The sequence below is a fragment of the Peromyscus eremicus genome, chromosome 20 (assembly GCF_949786415.1).
Source record: "Peromyscus eremicus chromosome 20, PerEre_H2_v1, whole genome shotgun sequence".
In the NCBI taxonomy this organism is placed as follows: Eukaryota; Metazoa; Chordata; class Mammalia; order Rodentia; family Cricetidae; genus Peromyscus; species Peromyscus eremicus.
Genome location: NC_081436.1, coordinates 31,546,767 through 31,571,066, shown reverse-complemented (window position 1 = coordinate 31,571,066; position 24,300 = coordinate 31,546,767). Strand labels below are relative to the sequence as shown.

Genomic DNA, 24,300 nt, shown 5'->3' with positions numbered 1-24,300 from the left:
GAGTGGGTCTTGGTGTCTATATCTGGGTTTTGTGCATTTTCTTGGGCTCTTTCCCTTCTCTTAGTTTGTTTTATCCTATTCTGATTTGTTTGTTCTCATTTTATTTTATTATTATCACTTAAATGAGTGTTTCTTTTCTAATGAGTGATTGAGAGATGGAGAGGTGTTGGAATCAGATGGGAAGGGAGGTAGAGAAGAACTCAGAGGAGGAGATGGAGGAAAACGGTAATCATGGTATAATGTATGAAAGTAAGTCTTATCAATAAAGGAATATGTATATATAGAAAAATTATTCATGTGTTATCTCTGATAGCATTAGTGCAATAAAATAAGAAAACCAAGTTTACAGACAAGTTTCACCTAAAGGGCCAGAACATGACTGAAAAATATCTTGACACTCAGGCATGAAAAGCTATGTACATACAGAGATGTGGTAGTTCAAAAACAAACTGTGATTTCCCTTTTAGCAGAAAACATTAGAGCAAAACATATATTGATACTGATAACAAGTTGAAATTTAGTGAATTCATGTAGGGAGAATTGTAGGAGCATTCTGATTCCTGAAATGCCTCTGAGGAGTAGGAAAGAGTTTCTGTCATTCAAAGCAATTTCAGAGAATTTCCAAGAAGACTGTTCAAAGGCTTGACACAGTTTTCTCTGTTCCCTCAAGCACAGAGATCAATAGAAACTTACGTTGGACTCAGCCCTGAGAAATACAATGGCTAATAAGTATCTGAAAATGCTGGTGGCTGGAAGTAATAGGTTGAAATGTCCTATCATGGGTTAATAGACCCAAGTTTGTATGTCTACTTAAAGTGTGTGTGTGTGCATTCATAAATCTTACAACTTTTTTAAAACTCACACTGATTGCAAAAGCAATCATGGATTACCCATGGAATTTGAAACAATCAATAGATAGTAGCTTCTGCATCTCTGCAGATGATAAACTAATATCAATGTGAGTCTACAGAGATAACAAATTGTGATACACTAGAAAAAAAACTTAGTTCTTAGTCACCTACCAAAGATCCATTTATGATCCTCTCTCCTAGGAAAGCCTGATCTGTTCCAGCTGGAAGGAACTAGGAAAGAAGCAAAGGAAAGGATATATATGATTTTTAAAATCAGAACCCCATATATACATTCATGGTTGACAGCCTACTCAGAAAGCAGACTGCTCCTGCGATAAGTCCCTTTCATTACTTAAAAGTGACAGCATAAATGCCAAAAACACTTTGGTTTTTATCCCAATAGTATAGGGCAAGAGAAGACTGAAAATATTTATGGAGCCAACCGTGAGAAAATATAATCAATTTTTATGATTTATTTCCCTTTATTGAAAAAAGATATTTTCCTCTCATAATATATCCTGATCATAGGTTTCTCTCCTTCTACTCCTCCCTCTACTCCTTCCAGTTGCTCCCCATCTCTCCTCCCATCCAGATCCATACTCTTTCTGTCATTAGAAAACAAACAGGCTTCTAAGGGATAGTACTACAATATATTACAGTATAATATGATATAATATGCTAGAACAAAAACTAATATATTGTAATTGGACAAAACCAACAAACAGAAGGAAAAGAGCCCAAAAGAAGGTATAAGAATCTCAAACTCTTGCTGTTTGACCTACCAATGGCATAATTACACTACCTTTTCCATCCCCGTAGTCAACATCACTGTGTTTTTAAGCACCTGGGAATAAGCTACATTTCTAGCATCTCTTTTCCTTTGTTATTCATTTTTAAGTCAGTACACAAAGTAATAGGAATAATTATAACATTTTTTCACACATATGTGTCATTGGTTGTACATAGTCATGGAAACAGAATGTGTAAACTTTCAGAAATTATTTAATTATAAAGTTTGTAAACCAAAATCATTGTGTTAAAATCTTAAATATGAAGGAAATTTCATCACAAATGAGGAAGGAAAAGTATCGGTCTATCAAGTTAAAAAAAAGTGAAAGGAATTGGTGTTCCCTAATACATGGTCAACCACCAAATTCACAAGTAAGGTTTAAAACTATTACTAATTAGATTTAAAACTTTCTAATGCCTATTCACTTAGGAAATAGTTACCTGTGTGTATAGAGATAAGCACTTAGTGTGCAGTTAGAAATTATACTTGTTTAGAGAAGTGAAAGGTCTTTTCTAGAGTCCATGGCCCCAGTAGCATGGAGAGATGAAGAAGAGTAGGAGAGGAAGAGGCACATGGGATGGTTTTCAGTGATGAAATGGAGGGGGAAATTATGTAATTTAATTATAACCTCAAAAAAATTAAATTAAAAACAATAAAACAAAACACAGGCTAGGAGAAAGTGTATGTCAATTTACAGATCTGACAAAAGAAAGCTAGTGTCATTAATTTATACAGTACTATTATAAAGAGAAAGGCAACTAAATGAAACATGGAAATAAATACTATAATAAGAAAGATGGATAAATTTGTAAGAAGTAATTAACATCCATAGAAGTAAAACCTAAGTCCGAATGGGATATTACTTTGCTCCAAAAGAAGAGCCATCACTAGGAAATTGAATATAAAACCTTGGGCCAGAACCTAACTAAGCTAAAAATACAATAGTTAATAGCTGGCAGAGCAAAGTAGCCAGTGTGTTATGTCTGTGACTTCTTTTGTTATTCAGTTTCGTGTATAGAGACCACTTAAATAGTCTATGCAAATAGTATGCATTGTGCTCCATCCCTGGCTCAAGTACTCCTCATATTCCATTTTGGTGATGGTATATTCTTTCTTTCTTCCTTCCTTTCTTTCTTTTTTCTTTCTGTATTCATTCATTCATTTATTTTTAGTATAAAGCGAAACATCACCATGTGCACACACACACAAGACATAGAGGCAAAGCAAGAAAAACATGTTAAAACCTACACCAGAATGTTTATAGTAACTATTCCTTATAGCCCTAAGTTAGAATCAACATGATTATCAATAGGAGAAATGACGGAAATGCCTGGTTCCTGGAAGAGAATACAATTCAGCAAGGGTAAACCCATAAATTCTAATATGTTCAATAACTAAACTGTATTTGGAGAGAAAAATAATATGAAAAGTCAAACATACAATCATATTATGCATGTTTCCATTTACAGAAAGTCCATGGTAATGAATTTGAATTTGGTGTTGATGGACACAGAAGCAATGCCTGTTTGGAGGCTGCAGACTGACTGAACTTGGTCATTGGAAATATTCTGGTGGGAGGAAATGTTCTGTTTACCACCCGGAAGTCTAATGCCATTACATGCACAGTTTAAAATCTCATCAGTGTGTATTCTTGAGATCTTTGCATTTCACCCTAAGGATGTTTCATCTCAATTTACAAGTTGATTAACCCTAATGTGTACTACGTGGTAGACACCTCATTATGCATGATGCACAAACACTGTGCAGGAAGTCTTCCTCCCCAGTGAATGAGCATTTAGGTGTATAACACAGGAACAAGTTACAGTCTGGAAAAAGAAGGGAAGACTCACAAAAATGTTATCAGTGAATTAAGTTTTAAAGTATTAGATCGGCTTGGCAAATCTGTTTAAACACTTGCACATTTGCTCCCAGGTAAATATTTAGGACAGAGGTAACATTTCCAGAGTTGTGGACATTGGAAAGGAGCAAAAGAATTAATTATCAGTTGTGAGTATCTCAGCATGCTGAGAAGAGGAAATTGGAAAATTTAGTAGGAAATACTAGGGGGCTGGACATGGTGGTTCATGTACAATCCCAGCACTCAGGAAGTTGAGGCAGAAGGATTGCTGCTTGTTTCAGACTTGTCTTTTAAAAAGTGAACAAAATGATTCCAAAAAAGATAAAGAAGAAAATAGGACAGGGCTAGACTGCAATGCTTGGAGTGAAGGAATAGATGTTTGATAGCTCAACAGGGGCTTTGGCTAGCCACTTCAGGGAACTGGACTTAAGGCCAATGGCCATGATAATTACACAGACAGAGTTCTCAATCCATCTCTAGTAAAAAATCTGGTCAATGAAGAGACAGTAAACCGAATGAAAAGATGTTTGAGGGCATTGCAAAGGTTCCTTCACGGGCTCTCAGGAGCCTTTTCCAGAGAGAATATGTTCCTCCATGGCTGAATTTCCATGAAAAGTCAAGGTTGTTAACTCCTACATCAGAAGTAAAAAATGGATGAAAAGCACATGATACTGCTCATTGATTTGGGACAGTGAGGCAGGATCCCAGCACAGCAGAGCCCTTCTTACCAGTGTGCTGGTGGCACAGACAGCTGATTCCAGCCTATCCACAAAACTTCAATACAATAGTAACCACTAGAAAGAAAGAATTAAGAATAATGACATGGTATGAATAGCCACTGAGAAGGATGACTTGAAGTGACATCCATCCAACTTTGTAGCAGGTATCCACATGGATTATCTCATTAAACTCACACCATACACTGTCACAGTTGTCCTAATTTTCCAACAAACAGTTGAGTCTTAGAGAATGTTTGATGCTTAGAATTATACGTTCAGCAATCCACCAATACAGGTTATATTTATCCTTTAAAAATCATATATTTAATTCATATTTATAAAAAGATTCTGAGTCCAGGCATCTCCTCTATCCCTCAGGTTGATTGTCTGTTAGTATCTTGCACTATTAATTGTGTGTTTATCATTTCTAGGAAACTAGTTGTGTGAGTTATCTAGTTACACACTCCCAGCTTTCCTTAATTTTTATTTCTTATTACTCATCTGTTTGAATATACCATCTAGGACATGTGTCTCCTTAAATCTCCCTTAGTTGTGACAATTTCTGATATTCTGTTTCTGTGGTCAATGGCTTTCTTATTGTATAGAATACTTCACTTGGAGTTTGTAGAATATTTTTCTCGTGATTTAACTGCTACTGTGCATTCTTGAGATAAAGGCTGTGAAGGAACATGATGTTAAGCTAAGCTAGTGAACTAAAAAGGACAAAAAGTATGTCCTCAAGTATATGCTGAAGCTAAATACTGATCTTATAGAGAATAGTGGTTGCCAGAGTCTAGGGAGGATATGTGTGAAAGAGAATGGATAGAACATGCTTAAGAGGTAGAGAGCTGTAGTTGGATATGAGAATTGACTTCTAAATCTAAAGTATGGTGACATGACTATGATTTATTGAGAGTTTGACAATTCTCCACCTTAAGATAAAGAGCTGGTAGATACTTATTACCCTATTCTTATTATTGCATATTATATGCACATAGGGTCAAACTTTATATGATGTGTGTGTATGTGTGTACAATGTAATTTTCTGATTGCAAAGTTACATACTATTTATACAACTCCACGCTGATATTAATTTAAGCTTGATCATTTGTTTGAAGCAGTTGGTCAGTGAAATCACTTGTCTCTTCCTCTTTCTACACAATACTCTTTAGGAGAGTCAATATATGTAACCCACACTTATGTTGTGCTTTTAAACACTATTGTACATCTGAGGCAACTTCTCCACACAAAATTGAGTTCATGGTGCCCCAAGAACTGCTAGTTATTACTTCTATTCATGTGTCTGTCTTCTGGTTTACATCAGTTGACCCCAGCCATACCAGCATTCCTTGTCTGTTCTTGAAAGAAGCCTCTGTATGATTGATTTATTTGAATATTATTAATGCAGTCAGCTCATCCACACTATCACCAATAGGATCAGTATCCAGTGCATGCTGGCATTTTTCTGTATCACATCTCTACATCCTTTAGAAACTTTTAAAGCAAAGTGTATGTATTCCAGTTATGTGCTTTTACGATGTCCCTCATATTACCTATGCACCTTTTTTATCAAACAGCATCATATCCCAAAAGAGAAAAGTAAATTAAGTGGGAGGTTCTTCTTGTCCTAACTTTTGCCTAAATAAATGATGTTGTCATGAACATGGAAGTACAAACATCATTGCAATAGCCTGTTATTAACTAAATTAGATAAATATCCTGAAGTAGAACTATTAGACTGGAGAAACTCAGAAATGTTTCCATTTACTTTCCAAACAATAGTTTCTTCACATCCTTGATAACATCGTCATCTGGGTATTTTTTAAAACCTTTTAAATATAATAACCATCATAAAGTAAATTAGACATCCCAAACATCTGTCAGTGTATGAATGTGTACAGTAAATGTGGCAGACATGTACAGTGCAATATTATCCATCTACAATGAATATGGAAATTCTACCAGGTGTCCTAACGTAGGAGAGTCCTGACAACATAGCAATATGTGAAATAAGCCAGTCATGGAAAGAACGGTACTACACCTTTGAGAAGTGCTTAAAGTATACACTTTCTCAGAAGTAGAATGTAGAATGTCAGCACCTGGAGGTAGGGAGAAACGGTGATTTGCCATTCAGTCCACATGAGATAAATCAGTTCTATAGGTCCACTGCACAAAGTTTTACCTATAACATTCAACAATACTGTATTGCACACCTAAATTTTATGAAACAGTATATATTCTGTTACTGTTGTTATCAACAAAAATTAGGAAATAACAAAGGAAAGGTACATTTGGGAAATTAATTAAGCCATATAAAATCATTTTGATATGGTAATCCATAATGAATCCAAAACATTAATCAGCTTTTCAAGTTTCCAGATATTATCATGAAAATTAACAGAAAGGACTTTTAAAACTTGTGAGGAGCCTAGGGAGATGGCTCACTGATTAAGAGAACTTACTGCTCTGAAAGAGGACTTATGTTCCTAGTAGCCATATGGGAGCTCACAAGAATCTATAACTCCAGTTTTCGTGAATCTGGCACCCTCTTCTGGTCTCTACCATATCAAGCACACACATGGTGCTCTTAATATACACATAGGCAAGATAGCTATACTCATAAAATAAAAGTAAAATACATAAATCTTTTTTACACATTTTTATTTTTAAGATTATAATGTAATTACACCATTTCTCCTTTCCTTTTCTTTCCTCTAAACCTTTCCATATATACCTTCTTACTCTCCTTCAAATTCATAATCTCTCTTTTATTGTTATTGTGTGTATGTACTTATATACTTTTATATTCCTAAATGCAATCCAATTAGCTATTACTTGTATGATTTCAGTGTTGACCATTTAATGTAGCTGAAAGTTTTCCTGTGTCCCACCCAGTACGCAGCTGCTCAGACCCAAATAAACACACATAGGCTTATATTATTTTTAAACTATGGCCATGGCAGGCTTCTTGCTAGCTAGCTCTTATATCTTAAATTAATCCATTTCTATAAATCTATATTTGTCATGTGGCTGTTGGCTTACCGGTATCTTTACATCTTGTTTCTCATGGTGGCGCCTGGCAGCATCTCACTGCTCCTTTCTTTCTCCCCTCTCTCCCTTTAGAAGGTCCTGCCTAAACTTATTCTGCCTCACCATTGGCCAAATAGCTTTATTTATCAACCAATCAGAGCAACACATATTCATAGCATACAGAATGACATCACCCATCAATTTGGTAGTGGATAATCAATTGGTGAGCTCTTTCTTGACAGAGCATTTCTCCCATACTCAGCACTCCATAACTGCCTGTAGTTATGTGTGTAGTCTTGAGACCTAGTGTGCTTTCTCTGTCCACCTCGGCATATCTATTGGTGTCATCCTTGTTGAGCTCATGGTTGGTGAGTCACATACATCGTAAAACAAAGGAGAGATATATGAAAAAAGACTGGTAAACATTCATGCAATTGAACCAGAGTGAAAGTTTTGTGGCATTCAACAATTCTTTTTTAATTTTATGCATTATTGAAATTACACAAATAAGGAAAGGAATAAAAGTGGGAGATGGAAGGAAATAAAGTGAGCTTTCAAGGCATTATCCTAATAAGTTCAAAGTATGCTGTGAAGAATAAAATGATTCATCTTAATTACTTTGTAAATATTTAAATAAGTACTCTGAGCTGCTGACTCACATTCAATTAGTTACGCTATGTGTAAAGAGTTGTGTAGTTCTATAAGTTACTAAAAAATTATCATCATTACAATTAGTGACATAAAACAATAGAAGAGAAAAAAGACAAAAATTCCAGGTAGCAGAAACTAAAGATAAAGATTAGAACATGATAGACAATGATATTTCTCTGAATCAATATTCTGGGACTTCACAGGCAACCAAGTGTAATTCTATCTTGGAAGATTTAAATAAAACCCCTCAGGTGCTTACTATTCCTTCTTTCAGCTCTGGAGAGTCAACCACTTACTTCCTAAGACTATTTATAATTACTAAATATATATTGTATATTACATATATATGTATATAAAATACATAGCCAAGAGTTTTGTGCACAGTGATATTTCCAGAAAATGCAAGGATTTGCACTAAAGCATTTCTTTAGCATAAAGCCCGAACTGACCTGCTCTGGTGATAGAATGGCCAAACACCCTAATTGACATGCTAGAAATCTCACCAAATGACTGAGGGAACCGGATGTAGAGATCCATGGCCAGGCCCCAGGTGGAACTCCAGTAGTCCAACTGGTGAGAAAGAGGAGGGTTTGTATGAGCAAGAAATGTTGAGACCAAGATTGGAAAAAGCACAGGGACAAATAGCCAAATGAATGGAAACAATGAACTATGAACCAATAGCTGAGGAGCCCCCAACTGGATCAGGCCCTCTGGATAAGTGAGACAGTTGATTAGCTTGATCTGTTTGGGAAGAATCCAGGCACTGGAATCGGGACCTGTCCTCAGTGCATTAGCAGGCTGTTTGGAATCTGGGCCTTATACAGGGACACTTGGCTCAGTCTGGGAGATGGGGACTGGACTTGCCTAGACTGAATCTACCAGGTTGAACTCAATCCCCATGGGAGTCTTTGCCCTGGAGGAGATGGGAATGTGGGGTGGGCTGGAGGGGTCAGAAGGGGCCAGAACAAGGGAATCTGTGGCTGATATGTAAAATTAAATTAAATTATAAAATTAAAAAAATAATTAAATTTAAAAAAAAATAATGCCAGAGACTATTATATAGAATGATTGAATCCCTTAATACATAAATATAGCAAAAGTTGCAGCAATTATCCTCACCAGTTGTTCCAACATCTTATAGAAAGAGACGATTGGAGAACTTGAACTTCATATCAACTTCTTAATATGTGTGAGTTTATAAAAAGTTGCAGGTGTTCCAGTGAGTGGAGATATTTAAGAACATACTTTCTGAGGATAAGGAAACACTGCTGTACAGAACATGGTAATTTGGGTAAGTAAGGCAGGCTATAGGGTAGATGACACCATAAACATTTTCAGTCATTAGAATATTATTGTTAATGATATTGACTTGTTATTACAGAGCACATCATAAATATAATTTCTGGCCCTTTTATCTTTTCTTCTTATCAATATGTTCAGTAATTCTTTAGTTGTTTGGTTCTGAATTTAATAAGATAAGAATTAGCCAAAGCCCTGCTTCATATTCAATATGGCTATAAGAAAGGGCAGCAATTGCTTCTTGAGCAATTGTGATCTCTGTGACACATCCACAAACTTGCTGTGGGATGATCTTTCTCTGTGCTGTGAATATGTATTACCCTCATTGGTTAATAATAAAGCTCTTTGACCTATAGCAAGACAGGATAAAGTTAGGAGAGACAATCAAACTGAGTACTGAGATGAAGGATGGAGTCGGGAGTGACTCAAAGGAGCTGCCCAAGAAGCAAGATGCCGTAGGACTGGAAAAGCCACAGGCCACATGGCAATATGTAGATGAATAGAAATGGTTAATTTAAAAGTAAAAGCTAGTGAAGAATAAGTCTGAGCTATTGGCCAAGCATTTTTTGTTATTAATATAAGCTTTTGGGACCGGGCAGTCAGGACTGTTTACATAAAACCTTGTTTTCTTTAAATGCTATCAAGAAGCCAAAAAACAATGTTACAGCAACATTATTTCAAAAATATAATAATATACATTCTAACATAATCTGTAGTGACATTTGTACCTAAAGATGAAAAGCTCTCCTTATCTGACAAGTAGAATGTATTTCAGTTCGACCTGAGTTTGATGGGCTCATTTTGCTAATTCAGAACTTCATGTAGACACCCTGATAGTCCACAGTTCCTTCAAATGTAGTTGATGGTTCAATCTTCAAGACAAATTTCACCATTTTATAAATGTCACCAAATTTTATGTAATCTTAATGAGAAAATAAATTTATCCCAAATCTTACTTGTATAGAATACTTATTATTCTGTCTTTTAAATATTAATTGGGATAAACATCAGCATTTTTCAGATCTTGTTCGTGGTGAACGAGAAAGCCACTATTTCCAAATCTAGTTTGTTATATTTTCAAATTCATATAATCTTGAGTACTTAATGAATTGGAATTAAGTAGTTTATAAATCATGGTGCTATGGTTATTGATGACTTACAGATTCTAAAGGCTCACTCATGTAAGCATGAATTTAAGAGGAAAGGGGAAAACTCATGTTAAAATCGTTATGCAGAACTTGAGTCCCTTCTGACAATTCTGTCTAAATTTCAAAGGTGTAGTAGAATATTCTATTTTACAAGCAATCCTTAAACTGAATCTCCTATTGACTTAGTAACTTGGAGCTTTGTCTGATTAGACCTCCTTGGATATGCCTTAAAAATTAAATCTAACTCTACTTTCTCAGGCTACTCTCTAAAAGCTGCAACTACCTCAGCTCTCTGCTTCTTCTTTTACATTCTACTTCATTAGGAACAAGGATTATGTTTTCCAAGCTTATGATATTAAACTCGCCCATATTTTCTCAGTCATAGTAAATTTTATGAAGTGCACATTTAATCAATTTTTGGCAAAATAATGAGATAATTCTACTGGTTGCTGCTGTTGAGGTGAAATAGTCTTGCAGTTGAATTAGAGATACTTAAATTGAATGGGCTAAAATTTAGTTTGACTTTTTTTTTCTCATTCTTCTAACCCTTAAATACATGTTTTTGCAAGACTGGCCATTTAGCTTACATAAATATTTCCTCTCAGTACAGAAAAGAAATCTCATTTTACAAGCATTTTCAATCAGAAATGGATTACAGGATTTGAATTTGTAAGGACTATATAGGCTGCCATTTGGTATAATGAAGCCATCTATGTATTTTAGCATATACATTTCCAAATGTGACACTTGGGCATTTGCAACCTTCCTCATATGACCTATATAACTTTCCTGTGGTTTCTGAGGCCCCTAGATCCAACTTCCTTTACCAACAAAGATTAAGAGAATGCTTTCTCCATAGAAACAATCTAAGTGTTACCAGTGCTGCAGAAAGACACAAAGCACAGTATCAGACTGGTAAGAGTTACACCTCATCAAGAAAAATTGGCTTTTGTGAAAACAAGCCACTCTACCATATAATATGGGATAAAATCCAAAGAACAATTACCAGAAAGACCATTCTGGGACAGTTCGGATCCAAACTGTTTGTGGATACGTTAATCAAAAAGAACGCTTAAAGAGATAAAATAATGAAAAAGTAATCACCATCTTAGACTTTAGTACCTGGTTTTGTTTGCCGGCTGGGGTGGGGGGGGAGTGGGGGTTGTAGCAGTGAATTCTGTTTTTATAACTCAGGCAAAGGAAGGATTCAAAGCTTACTTGTAACCTACTTAAAGGATACACTATGAGAGCTAAGTAGATACACAAAAGGAATACATTATAGAAACAAAGTAATGCTGAATCCAGACCACACATTTCATGTGCTACCAATGGCAAGAGATCAAGAAAGGATAATAGAAATGCAGTAGACAAGGATAACAAGAGTTTGAAAAATAACTAGGATAAGGAACCCATGGGGGAAAAAAAAAACCTTGACATTTGAACAGGAAATTGCACATTAATTTTCAAATTGCTTATTTGCTTTACCATTGGTTAGACAAAGCAACTCAAAGTCAGCCCATATTTGAAACCAGTGGGCATAAGAGAGAAGGAAATTCTATCAGGGTGCCAGAACCGTGTCAAAGCAAGAGGATGAAGATGCTTATGAATCCTTTGGCTTCCAAGGAGATTTTCCTTATAACTTTACTAAAGCAAGTAATAATTTATTGCCAGGTTGTCTAGGGGTATTGAACCTTCCATTTTTAGAGAACCTTCCTTCTAGACAACACATAACTTTACTTGAAGATGAGGTGGTTGAAAAAGACACATGTTTATGGAACTTAGAATACAAGAAGAAAAAATGGCCCTGACAGAACACTGCCATGATGTCATCCTGCTTTGCTTCATGATCTGAGGGAGAAGAACAAGGGTTTGTTTAATCAAATCAAGTCAGGGAATCAGAGATAACTCAGATCAGGCATATTTCTTTGAGGACAAGATTGTAAGCTGGATTCTCAGTGCTAGGAAGCTCTAAGACTACCAGGGTTGCATGTCCTGAGGTTATATGACAAAGGACATATTTACCAAAGGATACAGTGGTTTGAACATCCCATGGAAATGCTGCAGATAAATCTGGAAAGTAGGTGGGATTCAGATCACAAAGGCTTGATAATTTTTTTTTCTTATGTCAAATGACAGTACAGATTTTACCTTGGGGACTTATATGATGCAAATTAAGCTTCAATATAATCTGACCAGTGTGAATAAAATAGTCTAATAAGGCTCAGTTAGGTTTGACTACAGACCAGCTAAGAGGTTCAGGTAAGTAAGAAAAGAAATGAAGCAAATCTTGAAGTTGAAGTTTAATGGAGAAAATAGAGAGAAATGAATTGCTCAAAAATAAAATATTTTAGTTAAATTATGTGGGAATGTGCTCTGAGGAAGGACAGGTTTCTAAAAATAATTCCCTACATTCTAACTTGTGTGACTAAAGAGTATGTGTATACCTTAATTATGTGTAGACCTTAATTGTATCTAGTTTATAAAATACAGGAATATATACATGAGAAAAAATAGCCTACATTATACTAGATTATTGAGACAAACCTATTTCTAGACATAATTATGTAGCTTTGTAAAATTAGGATCTTATTAGGAATATAATTATATATAGTATTTTAACTCATGTTAGAGGGTTTTTCAAATATAGGAAGCACCACAAAAGCATAACTTTAATGGATTCTACTATTTTGTCTTAGAAAATTATCATAAGTTACTAAAATAGTGAATTTTATGAGGTAATTGGATTATTTCTATCCTTTCTACACCTAAAAGGATTGCTTTATAAACATTTGTGAACTGTTATTTTGTTTTAGGTCACAGAAACTACAGGAATAAGATTGTGACTCCACTATAGATCTTGGTATGCTGACCTCACTATAGCTCTTCTTATGTTGTACAGTTGCCTTTAGAAATTTTGTTACAAATTATAATTCCACAAAGCATATGCTCTTAAGGGACCATTCTAACCCCTGGCTTTTGGTTTTCTTACACACCAACTCAAAGGATTGAAGTGAATTGATGACCAAGGACCCAGACACAAGGGGAAAAGATTCTCAAGCCCTCTGGATTTGAAATCTACTCTGTTGGGTTTTGCCGTGGACTAGATGCACAGACCTGATTGTGGTAGCCACCCCAATAGAGGAACCAAGCACTAGAGAAAAAAAACAGAACTTATTCAGAAAACTCTAGAAAGACATCACTGAGTATGCCACAGAGGAGGAAAAATACAGATTGTTGGGAAATGCAGCATAGTCCTCAAACAATATAAAGGATTTATGTAAATAAAGTGTAAAGAACATATAGAGCCAGTATTTGGGGCTGTGTGTAGAGTACAGTGTTAGAGAGCTTCCCTGGAAGGTGCAAGGTCTTAAATATTGTAGCTAGAACTTCCTATGAATAAATAATTAAATAGATACATTGAATACTTTGAAAATTTTTTATATTTTAGAAAATGCGTATAGAGCACCAAAATTTATTGCTAGTAACATCCATTCTGCTTGATTAATATCACTCCTTACTTTAAAGTTGGGAAGAGAGACTTAGACTACTTCAGTGACCAACTCAAAAAAGTGCAGCTAATAGCAACTATAGGTAATTGCTTAAACTATTGATACATTTTCTAATGAAATCAAGTACTTGTTTATTTAAATATCTATGCCTGAACCCACAAATAAATATACTTATAATTAGCAATGTGAACATATTTGGAATATGTGGTAGGTCAAGATAGATTTTTGTCTACTTCTAAATATGGAAAAAATAAATTTAATTTATTAACTTTAAATTTAAAATAAAATTAGATTTCATAAATTAAATTAAGAAAATATATATTATTTGTTTAATTTGCCATATTAACCTTAAGAATAACACTCATATTTTCTAAGCAAAAATACCATTGAGCTTACATTGGCTGTATGTTCTTATAAAAGGCAATGCAAAACAAATAATTGTGGTCCCCAGCCCAAAGTGAATGATAGTCTAAGGTAATGTCTGCTTCTAACCAGGGCTGACATACCATCTTACTTCATTTTTCCACCTTACTTTGGCAATTTTAAGTTATTTCTTTTGTAGCTACTTTAGAAATTCAGATCTCTACCTTAGGGCTATTGAGACACCCTTCTGGTTCCCCAAAGCTGATGCCTAAATGCAAATGTGAGAAACCAAGCCATAGAGGGAAAGACATGGATTCCTGGTACCAATTCTGGACATGAGATAGTGTAATAATGTTTGAAAGCCCCAGAAAATTATAATGATGTCAAGTAATCATGCCAAGAGACAAATTAGAGAGAATATAAACATAGTATCAAGCAGCTTCTTGTGACAACACAAGAACTTCAAAGTCAAATTATAGCTGAGGTCTCTTTGAGTTTGTGGTTATAGTCCATTCAGGTCTCGGGATACAACCAATGAAAAGTTACGAAAATTTGTTTTCGATTATCTCAGCAGCCATCCTTCCTCTTCAGAGTCTACAATGAAGATAAGCTGTCATGTGTCATGTCCCCTTCAATACAATTTGACATTCACTGTGTGTTAGGGTTAACAGAGCATAGGTGCAAAGATGCTGATCTTGGAATGAAGAAAATTAGATATTGAAATCTGACACCAACTAACTAGACACTTGTCCTTCCACCAGCCACTGTGACCTTGATGCTCAGATTTTTCAATGTGTCATAAATGTAAAATAACTGCACATTCTGCTTTAGTAAGGACATTATAAAAACCAGAAAGCTATGTGCCTGTCATGTTAAACCCATGGGCCTTTGCTTGTAAAGACTGTGTTTCTAAGGAAGTAACAGCTAGTGAGAAGATACTTCAGGAACTTCTGGGGTTCACTGTGTCCATGTGAGGTACGCCCTTGTCCACATCCCTTGGGCTTTTTCACCTTATCTATAAAATAAAAGAGAAAGAAAAATGTAATAATTCAGAGTTAACACCTGCTCCAGTACAATGGCATTCCAAGGAATGTTTAGCATTTTATTAATGTAGACTTGTATAATCTGTTAACTTTTCTGCCATTTTCTTCTAAATGACTATTTCCCAATTATTTCACACCTTACATGCACATTTTTAAATCTATTTCCTCCAACATATTTTCTGCAGGAGTTTTACATTATAAGCATCTCCGATCTTTTTTTTTTTTCAGTGCCTATTCAATCCTCTTCTGTTATTTTTTTCCCTGTATATCCATAACCTTTCAAACTTAAATAGCATTGGCTCATTTAAATTAGTAGGCACCTTCTTTATTCTTGGTGGCATGCTGCACGAAGGGAGGTACAGCACATGAGATTTCAAAGTAAGAATAAATAGCCTGTTAATACACTTGGCAAATTATACTGAATTGTAAGATTCAGCAAGAACAGAGTGAATAGAAACATAACGTAGAGAGACTTGGAGGGGAGGTAATAGCAAAATTAGATTTGGTAATAAATAAATCCACTAAGAAGAAATTGTTCTAGGAATAATTGCTAAAGGTGGTGATCAGTGGAAAGGTGGAGTAAGAGGAATACAGCATTAGCCTGTAATAGATTAAACAACCCTAAAGGCTTGGACACAAAACTGGAACATGTGGCTGTATTTTTTTCATTGTATATAGGTAATGCATTTATTAGTGAGTCTTCAAAACTGTGACTATGAAAGTCCACACTAAGTGTAGCATGACGGTTATTCTAAGACCTAGGAGGAGGAGGTAAATACGGCACACTCCTTACTTTCCTAAGAAAGCCCACAGTCTACAGATATTTGTCATCTATGGACTGAGTTGAAATTAAACAGATGAAAAAAAAACAATAAAAGACAAGAAAAGAAAAAGTATTTCACCTGTGACATGAGCATGGGACACCCAACCCATTCTCCTAATCAATTATAGTCCTTTCTATTGACATTTCCCTATTCATTGAACCCCGTTGAACTGATGTAGGAGTGACCACCCTTCTTCTAAGATGAGGCACTGTCATTTGACAGTGTTCCACATGTTCCCATTTGGATGAAAAGCTTTCTTTCTTTGTTCTTTTTAATTTAAGGTATTGCCTCAACAAAAATTCCACATTGACCTGTTAATTTACTTGAACCAATTAATCCTTTGGACTTGGCTTAGTTTCCTTTTTCTACTTCTGAAAATCTCCACCTTTTATTCAACATAGTAATTATTACAATTCTACTTTTTTAAATAGTCTAGAAACAGGGCCAGCGGCTAGTTTAAAGCACATTTAGGTATGTACCCCTGGTTAGGATTTTAATCAATGTTTGTTGAGTAAGTGACTGAAGGACAGGCCTATTGAATCTAGAAAAAAATCAGATGTGTGGAGAGATATTGTGGCAGAAACATATCTGTGCTTGTGGGTATGTATGAATCAGGAGCAACTGAGGCCCAGTTCTGCCATTTCGCACGGGTCTGAGGTGTTCACATCATCTCACTGATCAATGTTAAAACAAACATCCCTCAGACTTAAAGATTAAATGAGATGCTAGATGTCAAAATGTCTAGTGTAATGCCTGTTAGGCTCCAGGAAATCTAAATTTTATCTCCTTTCTCTATTTGTCTTGACCCTCAAAAAGTTGTGTGTCCAAAGGCCCATGTTTAGGTGACTAAGCACATGCTTGTTTACAAACACCATCTGGAGACAATTGTCCAGTTGTTAAAAAAGAAAAGTGAAATGGTGAATCAAGATGTGAGTCACAACATATAACTCACAAAGGGTCACAGATAGACAATTACATTGAATGAGAAATCATTTGGATAACTGAATTAAATAGTATACTTTTTTTCATAATATTTTATCTTATTCTCTCTCAGCATTTCTTTGGAAAATGGCATTGCATTTTAGCCATTATGACTAGAATTTAGGGAGGTGTCTTTGTGAACATCTATGGGATGAGCCCAGAGTACCATATTTCAGCTAAATGAATTCATGTCTTCAGGTATCAGAACCTGACTGCTCCTCCCCTAGACCTGAGAAAGGAGCACTTTGGTGGAGGCTCAGAATTGAATAAAATATAATGAGAATTACTTTCCAGAGCCCAATATATAATGTTCATATTGGGCTCAGTTTTCACTTAATTATCAGCCACATAAACAGTCTCTAATGATTGCCATTGTGTTAACAGATATAAAATATGAAAAAATAGTTTACATTTTATAGACCTATCTAAATAGGTTCAATGTCTCCACTGAAAAACTAAAATCTTAGAAGAATGAAAATAATGTATGTTATGGGTTCCTTTATTTTATTATGATTATTTTATTTAAAAAGCATTAACACTTCATGTATGAGTGATAGATGCCAAATAAATGGAATGAGGGTTATTATTAAGGCTTCATTAAATCAAGCAATTTCAATCAGTCATTTCTGCTCTTTCTAAACTTGGCATACTAATTAAACAGAAGAAGTGTTAATATTTAAATCTCATCTGGCTTTTGAGAACAAGCACCAGGGTCTTCTCTTCCTAGAAGAATTATTGTGTGCCTTAACCATCCAGACTTTGTCAGTGTGGTCTCCATAACCAGTGACCTACTTCTACCCAATAGACTTAAAATCCAGAACAATTGTCTAAGTAAACAGCTTATGCTAAATGCAAAATAATAGCATTTAATTTATGCTTCCATTCATAAAAATACGTGGTTTAGATTCACACTCTGTCAAACCTAGAAAACAGATTAAGATAGAAAAAGCAAAGATTGATTTTTGACGTTGCACTAAAGGTGTTGTCAGACTGTAATGACTGGGAAGGGTCTGTGCTGGGAGGGGTCTCACCAGCACCCTGATTTTCTGTCTCCAGAAATAACCTACTGAATGATGGAAAACAAACCAAAGAAACACTAAAACGTTTCATAGAGAGAGAGAAACAAGTGGAAGTTGAAAACCAGGAGAGCTAAAACCTGTAGATTTTGCAAAGATTGCAGGAGACCTTGCTGAGCCTCAGTATGTTGTCTATCCATGGAGCTGGATGATTAAAAGCTGAAAGAGTGACTGACAGCGAGAAATGATTTACTTTTTGAGAATTCAATTAAGTTACACTGAAGAGCACTGTAAACATAAAGATTTGAAGTTAGGATTCACACATGTACTGTTCAGAGCCTGGTTTGCTTTTCTCTATAGAAGTTTTCTCAGTTTCATCCATTTACTTGCAAATTTCATTATTTCAATTTTCTGTAGAGCTGAATAAATTCCATAGTGTATGTTTATAACATTTTCATTATCTAGTCATCAGTTGATGGAAATCTAGTTTGATTTTTTCCAAATATTTTATATTATTGCCATATAACCTCAACATGATTAAGGCAATATTCCAGAAGAGGAAGCATAAAGATTCTAAGAGCCAGGGTTTGGGTGGTGTGAATCAGTGTCTTCTGGACATGGCAGGACCATTGTACTCATGAACTAACAATCACCATGGTTTTCTGAGTTAGACCTTCACAAAGCTATGCCAGTCAACAATCTAGCATAGAGAGTCAGGTCACATGAGCCTTTATCCTTATCTAAAGAGCCATGGACAGTTGATGGCTACCAGAGGAGGAAGATTATTTTTCTCTGAGGACGTGGTCCCTTTTAGGGTGTCCATAGTTCAGTGGCTGGCCTCATATCTATACACATATTGGCAGCACTAATTTGACTCAGTATGTTAATATATATAATTATATATTATATACTATATAATATAGTATAAAATACACATGATATACAATATGTATAAATTTATACTATATTCACATATAGTATATATAATTATATTATGTATTAATATTATATATATGAAGTTGGAAAAATGAAAATATTATCTTGAAAGCAGAGATGATGAAATTTGCAACAACTGCTTGTTATAAATATATTCTGTGTCTATCTGCATAATGGAAAAGGTGAACATGAGGCAAAATGGGAATAATTAAAAGCACTCAAACTTAGCTTCAAATGATGGGAGCAATACATTTTTTTTTAAACCACCAATGACTACTTCTGTAATCTTTCTTTTTTTTCCCATGAATTCACTCAGAGTGATGTTAAGATGCTGGAGTCAGATGTCTGAGCTGGACACTGAATCCACACTCAATGACAGTGTGACCTTGAAAAGCAAACTACTCTCTGCTTTCAGATCTCTAGGTTGAAAAATTGGCAATAAGACAAGGATAACCCCACAGAAGTGTGTGGCATTCAGACATGAAAATATATGTAAAAAGTTTTAGCCGGGCGGTGGTGGCGCACGCCTTTAATCCCAGCACACGGGAGGCAGAGCCAGGCGGATCTCTGTGAGTTCGAGGCCAGCCTGGGCTACCAAGTGAGTCCCAGGAAAGGCACAAAGCTACACAGAGAAACCCTGTCTCGAAAAAAAACAAAAACAAACAAACAAAAAAAAAAAACCAAAAAGTTTTACCATGGAGTCCCACCAGTGGAAAACACCTGGTGTCAGATATTCTTGTACAAGATGGGAGTGAAGGAAGCATATGCAAGAAAAAAAATGGCTTTACCAGCAGTGCAGACACAGTGAGAAGCATAGTCAGGTCTACAGGGTGTGTCTTAATTCACACCCTACAAAAGCATTCAGGACCTCATTCCCTCTTGGTTCATTTTTTTCTCTTTCTTGGCTTGAGTTGTGAAGCCTTGTGATTATATTTGTCTTACCAGATTCCCCCAAGATTCTCTTCTTTCCTAGATATTTGACTTTCAAGCATTTGATTAAATACGTTTATCCAAATTTGACCTATAGCTCCATTTATTTTAGACACAAGTTTGCTTAGAATGAGAAAGATGGAAAACAGAGAGTTCTGCTCTGTCCAGTGCCTTAGTGTCTTTTCTGTTGCTGTGATAAGAGAACATGACTGAGCCAATTTATAAAATAAACCATTTCCTTTGGCTTATGGTTTCATAGGGCAGAAAAGAGATAACTGGGCATGTGGGAGTCTTTTGAAACCTCAAATACATAATATATCAATAGAACCTTCTGAGTTCATTTTGTGTAGCTCTTATTTATTTGTGTTTAAGGCTGACAACTTGGTATTGGATAACCAACTAGGGTGCTCATCCCTAGGAAGAACTCATCCTCTTTCTCTCAGAAGTCATTGATGCCCATGGCTCCTCACTCAGGGGTGGGGCCTTGTGAAATGCTCCTTATCTACATCTGCATGTAAGTTGGTGTTGTCATTGTGCAAGTGTCTTTTATAATAAGGTGCTGTTGAGATTTCATGGGTATAGCTCTCTGTCCTACAGAGAAGACACTATCTCACTGTAGACATCCTGGTCCTCTGGCTCTTACAATCTTTCTCCCCACAATTTGATGTTCCCTGAGCCTTAGTGTAGATAGTTGTGTTGTAGATATGTCAGTTAGGGCTGAGCACCACAGAGTTCTAAACACTGTGTGTCCAGTTATCAAAATCACTATTGGGATGACCCTTTCTATTCTACTTGCACATTGTTGTTTGTCTACATCCCGGGAACTTTCAAACTATGCTTTTCTTTGGAGGATAGATCAGCTGATTTTTTTCAAGAATAATAACCATTCTAATACTATTTCTTAATTTTTGAGAAACATACACATGCATTTTTTGGTATTCTGAAGGTACTAATTTACCTTTGTTCTCTGAAACATTTAATTCCTTCTCTGGACTAATAAAATGGGTAAAAATAGTTTTATTTCTAGAAACAGCATAGATCACCCCACTCTTTTAGCTCCTTTGCACACTTATTGTTACACCATTGCTACGTAAGTCTGACATCCTTCACACTGATGATAGATTAATGAGGAAGAAGGAACCCTTCTCTTTGCTTCCTTCATTTCCCCCATAAACATCCCATGTCTAAGGAGAGATAAAGCATTTCACAATTGATGGGAACTACTGAGGGCAGAACCCTCAAAGGAAAATTTCACCTCATCCAATTATGTAACTTCCACCCACTTTAGATTCTCTAATGAGTTACTGAGACTGCATCTCATGTCATTTCTCATTGTGAACTGTGATTTCTGAGTGGTGATACATTGTCTTTTATCCTGTCTCTCCAATGTGTTTCATTTCTTCCTGCTTCTACATACTATAGTTCATATTATACAGTCCAAGTACCATCTCGTTTTTTCAAAGTCCCTTTTGCTTTCTTACAATGATGTGTCTGCATCTCCACCAGAGACCTTCACTTTATACTCTTCTTATCATAGACCCCTTATCTTTTAGCGGTTAGTTTCTACTTGGTAAGAGATTCTCCTGGCAACACTGTACAGTAAACCTCTCCCTTCATCTATTCTTCATTTCGCCATCTTCCCCACCAGCCCCTAACCCTCCTCTTCCACATCCTCCACTGTCAGTCACTCCACTTACTTCATTCACCTGTTACCATTTATATTGTGTGTGTCTATGCATGTTGTTTTAATTTCCCTGCTCCTCTTACCCTGAAAACATATTCTCACCATAAGAAGAAAAGTGTCAACTGATTTTAGCAGTGCCTAGAGAGCACCTGGCCCAGTAACCGTCTCAGTAACATTTGTTGCACAGTGTCTTGCAAAGGAACCCAAGAAAAATTGACCATTCTACAGACTGGAAGAAATCTTCTACTCTTCAATCTTTCCCTTCAACTGATGTTCCCTGTCCACTTTGGAAACATAGAGATGCTTCAGAATCTACAGGGTTATTTTCAACACTCAGAGAAGAGGATCTGCTATTGTCCTTCATTTGATTGTGCCTTGTGCTTTTAGAAATGGACCTAATTAGAATGTGGCTCACTTTATAGAATGAGTTGAGATGAATTTTTTGAAATATAATTAGTTAAATTAAAATGATATATATTCAAATCTGGTGTGCTGGCATACCCCTGTAATGTCAGTACTGAGGAGGTAGAGACAGGTGGATCCAAAATTCAAAGTGTCCTTAAGTAAATCCTTGGTAAACTCAAAGTCAACCTGAGCTACATCTTTCTCTGTTTCAAAATTTTTTACAGTGAAATATAAATAAAATTTTACATTGAAAGAATAATTTATGTGGCTTTGCAAACTATGGAAACTTCAGGTAGCAGAATAAAGTGATATTAGTCAAGCCCAAATACCCTGTCTAACCTCAACAGTGGCAGTACAATATTATTTAGAATAATATTGACTAATTTACTGTTTTATTACTCTAATGGGATGCAGTCATGTGATTTCCCTCCAAATTGAATAACACTCATCAAAAGCAGGATGCTATTATTTAAATGATGGTCAAGTGGTCCTCATCTGATCCAATTCTAACCAGAACAATATCAGGATTATCTTAGCCACTGTGCTCTCAGTGGGGAAATTTGTGTATTCAGCAAGTTATATCACTGGATTTGTTTGAACAGCTCATTCAAATCTGGTGCAGTAGAAACTCAGCATTAGAATGAGTAGGATTATGGTTCAAATTAGTGAATTACAAAGGAAGTAGAAAGATTGCACATTAAGTACTTTCCTGTGAATAATTTGAAAATCAAAATGCAGCATAATAAAACTAAGGAACAACTAATTCCAGCAACCAGTGTTTCAGGTAATCATCCCCTTGAAATCCACAACTCAAACTCTAAACCCAATACTCCTCCATAATTCTTTTTAACTGTGCACATTTCATAATAAACTTAGAATTAGATTATAGAAAATGAATGGAAGGAACAAAATAATTTTTTAATCTTATGATTTCATGAACTTGATAGAAAACAGGTAACTCAATAAAATCACACACACATACACACACACACACACACACACACACACACACACACACGAGAGAGAGAGAGAGAGAGAGAGACAGAGAGACAGAGAGACAGAGAGACAGAGACAGAGACAGAGACAGACAGAGACAGAGACAGGGACAAAGAGAGCTAGAGGCAGAGAGACAGACAAAATTCATTACAAGATTATGAACATTGGGGTAAATAAAATAATTCAAGCCCAGAAAGAAAATATTGCATGAACTACCTTTTATGAGGAATTTTAAAAAGCTGAATTTCATAGAAGCAGAGAGTAAGGATCCTCACATCCACTGTCATCTCTGGTGAGAAAGACTACCATGAGCAAATTTCTGTAGCAGAGATCACCAATGCCTGCTTTGAGCCAGCCAACCAGGTGGTGATATGTGATCCTTGTCATGGTAAATACATGACCTGCTGCCTGCTGTACTACGATGATGTGGTTCCCAAAGATGGTAATGGTGCCATTGCCACCAACAAGCCCAAGCATATAATCCAATTTGTGGACCAGTGTCCCACTGCTTCAAGGTTGGCATTAATTACCAGCCTCCCACTGTGAGTACCTGGTGGAGAGAGACCTAGCCAAGGTCCAGAGAACTGTGTGCATGCTGAGCAACATCACAGCCATTGCTGAAGCCTGGGCTAACCTAGATGACAAGTTTGATCTGATGTATGCCAAGCATGCCTTTGTGCACTGGCATGTGGGTGAGAGCATGGAGGAGGGAGAGTTTTCTCAGGCTCATGAGAATATGGCTACCCTAGAGAAAGATTATGAGGAAGTTGACATGGATTCTGTTGAAGGACAGGGTGAGGAAGAAGGAGAAAAATACTAAATTAAATGTCTCACAGGGAAGTTTATTCTGTTCCAACACAGAAAGTTATGGTCTGATCAGTTCCTATGCATGTGGAAATGTGTGCTTTTATATAATTACTGACTTGAAAGAAAGAAAGAAAGAAAGAAAGAAAGAAAGAAAGAAAGAAAGAAAGAAAGAAAGAAAGAAAGAAAAGAATGAAAGTTTCCATGGCCGTGGTATGGGAAATTAGGGAGATGAGCTCATAGGGTTCAAACTTAGTCAAGGAGGATAATGTTCTGGGGCTCCAACAGATGGTATGTTGATCATAATTCATTAAACTTCAAGTTACCTCATGTCATGAGATTACAGTTCATTAATGTATCAGATCATATTTTACCTAATCATAAGTACACTCAATGAAAACTAATGATAGATATGAAATTTCTTTGGTCATCACATACACATACACATATGTGTGTGTGTGTG

General features: G+C 35.9%; 1 pseudogene; it reads left to right on the top strand.

The window, feature by feature from the left end:
• Positions 1 to 9,599: 9,599 nt before the first annotated feature.
• On the top strand, positions 9,600 to 23,853 carry LOC131896394 (tubulin alpha chain-like; annotated as a pseudogene).
• The last annotated feature ends 447 nt before the right edge of the window (positions 23,854 to 24,300 follow it).